Source organism: Camarhynchus parvulus, unplaced genomic scaffold (assembly GCF_901933205.1).
Source record: "Camarhynchus parvulus unplaced genomic scaffold, STF_HiC, whole genome shotgun sequence".
NCBI lineage: Eukaryota > Metazoa > Chordata > Aves > Passeriformes > Thraupidae > Camarhynchus > Camarhynchus parvulus.
Window position 1 is genome coordinate 71,484 of NW_022148248.1, and position 5,024 is coordinate 76,507.

Here is a 5,024-nt window from a genome sequence, read left to right on the forward strand (position 1 = left end):
CTGGATACACCCAGGGCACTCCTTGAAGCGGCACTCGGGCGTGAAATGCACCTGGAACACACCTGGGGTTACCTGAGATACACCTGGGATACACCTGGGGGCACCTGGGGGCACCTGGATAAACCTGGATACACCCAGGGCACTCCTTGAACCGGCACTCGGGTGTGAAATGCACCTGGAAATACACCTGGGGTTACCTGAGATACACCTGGGATACACCTGGGTACACCTGGGTACAACTGGGATACACCTGGGTACACCTGACATACACCTGGGTACACCTGGGTACACCTGGAGTTACCTGGGGCACACCTGGGTACACCTGAGATACACCTGGGATACACCTGGATAGACCTGGGTTACACCTGGAGTTACCTGGGGCACACCTGGGGGCACCTGGGCATTTTGGGGGATCCCAGGATGCATTTCGGGGAAGACTTGGGATTTTTTTGGCAGTGGATTTTGTGGATTTTGGGGTGGATTTGTGGGTTTTTTGGGATTTTAGGGGGTTCCGGGGTGGATTTTGGGGTGGATTTTGGCATTTTTAGGGGGGAATTTGGGGATTTTGGGGTGGATTTGGGAGAGTTTGGGGTGGATTTTGGATTTTTTGTGTTTTGGGGGATTTTGGGGATATGGGGGTGGATTTTGGGAGGTTTTGGGGCTTTAGGGGTGGATTTGGGGATTTTGGGAGCAGATTTAGGGTTTTTTGGGGTGCATTTTGGGTTTTTGGGGTGCATTATTGGGGTGGATCTTGAGTTTTTTGGGTTTTAGGTTTTTTGGGGCGTATTTCGGGTGTTTTGGGTCACTCACAGAGGCGTAGACGACGCCGGCGCCGTTCATGGCCACGTAGCGCCCGGCGCGGGTGCCCTGGATGGCGACGACGCGGAGCCCGACCGGGATCAGGTTAAAGAGCGCTGGAAATTGGGGGAAAAGCAGGAAAAAACAGTCAAAACAAGAAAAAAACCACTATAAACCAGTATAAACCAGTAAAGCATTGACAGCAACCCCCAGTCCATCCCAGTCCATCCCAGTTCATCCCAGTAACCCCCAATGGCGACAACGCGGAGCCCGACCGGGATCAGGTCAAACAGGGCTGGAAATTGGGGAGAAAACAGTCAAAAATAGTCAAAACCAGTAGAAACCAGTATAAACCAGTATGGACCGGTATAAACCCATAACCAGTTCATCCCAGTTCATCTCAGTCCATCCCAGTAACCCCCAATGGCGACAATGTGGATCAGGTCAAACAGGGCTGGAAATTGGGGAAAAAACAGCCAAAACCAGTCAAAACCAGTAAAAACCAGTACGGACCGGCATAAACCAGTGTAAACCCATAACCAAGCCCCGCCCACTCATAGCCAGCTCCCGCCCCTCCCATTTGAGGCCCCGCCCACTCACTGCCAGGCCCCGCCTCCTCTCCCAGGCCCCGCCCACTCACTGCCAGGCCCCGCCCCCTGTCCCAGGCCCCGCCCACTCACTGCCAGGCCCCGCCCCGTCGCAGGCCCCGCCCACTCACGCCGGCCCCCGCGTCGCAAGAGGTGCCGTCCAGCCGCCCGTCCGTTCCGCCATGTACACGAAAGTACCCAAAATCACCCCAAATCGGCCCGAATCAGCACAAATCGGCAAAAATCCGCACAAACAGCCCCAAAAACAATTCACCCACAATCAGCCCAAAATCACCCCAAAATCGGCCCGAATCAGCACAAAATCACCCCAAAATCGGCCCGAATCAGCACAAAATCGGCAAAAAATCAGCACAAAATCAGCCCCAAAATCAGCGCAAAATTCAGCCCACAATCAGCCCAAAATCACCCAAAAAATAGCCCCAAAATCACCCAAAAATCATCCCAAATCACCCAAAAATCAGCCCAAAATCAGCCCCAAAATCAGCAAAAAATCAGCCCCCAAATCAGCCCAAAATCGGCCCAAAAATCCCCAAAATCAGCCCGAAAATCAGCACTAAATCACCCAAAAATCAGCAAAAAATCATCCAAAAATCAGCACAAAATCAGCACAAAATCGGCCCAAAATCAGCCCCAAAATCAGGCCAAAAAAAACCCCAAAAAATCACTTTAATAACCCCCAAAATCACAAAAAAATCCACACAAAAATCACTTCAAAAACCCCAAAAATCACCAAAAAAATCACCAAAAAAATCGCTTTAAAAACCCCAAAAATCACCCAAAAATCCCCAAAAAATCCCAAAAAAATCCCAAAAAATCCCAAAAAATCCCAAAAAAATCCCCAAAAAATTCCCAAAAAAATGCCCCAAATTCCCCACCCCCCGCCGTATTTTTCCCGAGCCCCCTCCCCATTACCGGGGGGTTTCTCGCGGGGTCTCCTCCTCCTCCCGCAGCCCCTGACCTTGGCCACGAGCCCCCCAAAACCTCCTCAACCCCCCGCCCAAAACCCCTTAAAAATCACTAAAGAAACCCAAAAATCACCAAAAGAACCCACAAAACATCACTTCAAAAACCCCAAAAATCACTTTAATAACCCCCAAAAATCACCAAAAAACCCGACAAAAATCACTTCAAAAACCCCAAAAATCACCAAAAAAAAATCACCAAAAAATCGCTTTAATAACCCCCAAAATCACCCAAAAATCACCAAAAAAATCACCCAAAAATCACCAAAAAAAAATCACCCCAAAATCCCCAAAAAATCACAAAAAAATCCCCAAAAAATCCCAAAAAATCCCCAAAAATCCCAAAAATCCCCAAAAAATCCCCAAAAAATCCCAAAAAATCCCAAAAATCCCCAAAAATCCCAAAAATCCCCAAAAATCCCAAAAATCCCCAAAAATCCCAAAAAATCCCCAAAAAATTCCCAAAAAATCCCCAAAAAATCCCAAAAAATCCCCAAAAATTCCCAAAAAATTCCCAAAAAATCCCAAAAATCCCAAAAAATCCCCAAAAAATCCCCAAAAAATGCCCCAAATTCCCCCCCCCCCCGTATTTTTCCCGAGCCCCCTCCCCATTACCGGGGGGTTTCTCGCGGGGTCTCCTCCTCCTCCCGCAGCCCCTGACCTTGGCCACGAGGCCGCGCAGCTGCTGCTGGCACAGCGAGGGGGGGGGGGGCGCCGGGGGCGCGCGCGGGGCCGGGGGGCGCGCGGGGGGCGCGTCCTTCCCGCCCCGGCGCTGGCGGATCAGGGAGCTGGCCAGCGCTGCCATGGCAACGGCGCCAACGCGGGGCTGGGGGGTTCGGGAAATTTGGGGGAAATTTGGGGAAATTTGGGGAAATTTGGGGAAATTTGGGGAAATTTGGGGCAAATTTGGGGAAATTTGGGGAAATTTGGGGGAAATTTGGGATTTTTGGGGAGTTTTTGGGGGATTTTTTGGGATTTTTAGGGGGTTTTTTTTGTGGTTTTATGGGGTTTTTTGGGGGAGTTTTTGGGATTTTTTTGGGGTTTTTTGGGGTTTTTTGGGAGGAGTTTTGGGGGGCGGTTTGGGGGGGTTTTAGGGAATTTTTGGGATTTTTAGGGGTTTTTTGGGCGGTTTTAAGGGGTTTTTGGGGGAGTTTTGGGGAGTTTTGGGAGTTTTGGGATTTTTAGGTTTTTTGGGGGTTTTTGGGAGGAGTTTGAGGGAGTTTTGGGCGGGTTTTTAGGAATTTTTGGGATTTTTAGGGGATTTTTGGGCGGTTTTATGGGGGTTTTTGGGGGAGTTTTGAGGGAGTTTTTAGGGAATTTTTGGGATTTTTAGGGGTTTTTTTGGGTTTTTTTGGGAGGAGTTTTGGGGGGGGTTGGGGGGGTTTAGGGATTTTTTTGGATTTTTAGGGGTTTTTTAGAAGGTTTTTTGGGGGGGAGTTTGAGGGAGTTTGGGGGGGGGTTGGGGGAGTTTTTAGAGAATTTTTGGGATTTTTAGGCTTTTTTAGGGGGGGTTTTGGCGGTTTTATGGGGATTTTTGGGGTTTTTGGGGGGTGAGTTTGAGGAGTTTTGGGGGGGTTTAGGGAATTTTTGGGATTTTTAGGGGATTTTTTGGGGGTTTTTTGGGCTTTTTTTCAGTGGGGCTCTGAGGGGGCGATTGGGGTTTTGGGGCAATTTGGGGAAATTTGGGGCAGTTTGGGGTAATGTGGGATTTTTTGGGGGTTTTGGGGTTTTTTGGGGGGAGTTTTGGGGGAGTTTTTAGGGAATTTTGGGGATTTTTTAGGGGTTTTATGGGGTTTTTTGGGGTTTTTCTTCGGTGGGGCTTTGAGGAGGGAATTGGGGTAATTTGGGATTTTTGGGGGGAGTTTTGGGGTTTTTGGGAGGGTTGGGGCTTTTTGGGGTCTTTTCGGGGTTTTTGGAGGTTTCTTGAGGGAGTTTTGGGGGAAATTTGGGTTTTTTAGGGTTTTTTGGGGGTTTGGGGAGTTTAGGGGAGAGTTTGGGGGATTCAGGGATTTTTTCGGTTTTTTTGGGGGTTTTTTGGGGGGGGTTTAGGATCTTTTGGGGTTTTTGGGGCGTTTCAGAGGGGTTGTAGGATTTGAGGGTTTTTTGGGGGGGTTTATTAGGAGGTTTGTGGGGGTTTTGTAGTAATTTGGGGGCTTTGGGGCGAATTTGGGGCTTTTGCGGTTTTTTGGGATTTTTTTGAGGGGGTTTGGAGGAGTTTGGGGGCTTTGAGGGGGATTCGGGGGTTTTGGGGTTTTCGGTGGAGTTTTGGGTTTTTCGGGGAGGTTTTTTGGGGGTTTTGGGATTTTTGGGGGAGTTTAAAAGAAGTTTTCTGGAAAAAAGAGTTTTGAATCGGGTTCAGGGGGAATTTTGGGGGAATTTGAAGGAATTTGAGGAGTTTTGGGGAGTTTGGGGAGATTCTGGGATTGTGGGGGAGAGTTTTGGGGTTTAGAAAGGGAATTTTGGGTTTTGGGGTTTAAAATCGAATTTTGGGCAGAATTTCAATGGCTTTCGAGAGGATTTGGGGGAGTTGGGGAGGATTTGAGGAAAATTTGGGGAAAAATTGAGGAAAATTAAAATTAAGGAAAAATTGAGGAAATTTTGGGGGAAAAATTTGGGAAATTTTAAAGAAAATTTGAGGGAAAATTGAGGAAAAATG

General features: G+C 48.4%; 1 long non-coding RNA gene across 1 annotated transcript; it reads right to left on the reverse strand.

Moving 5' to 3' along the window:
* LOC115916365 lies at positions 1–1,419 on the reverse strand. Its single transcript, XR_004061596.1, has 3 exons — positions 1,399–1,419; positions 811–914; positions 1–51 (listed from the first exon to the last, which is right to left on the reverse strand). It is a non-coding gene; the product is annotated as an uncharacterized LOC115916365 (long non-coding RNA).
* Positions 1,420–5,024: the final 3,605 nt, after the last annotated feature.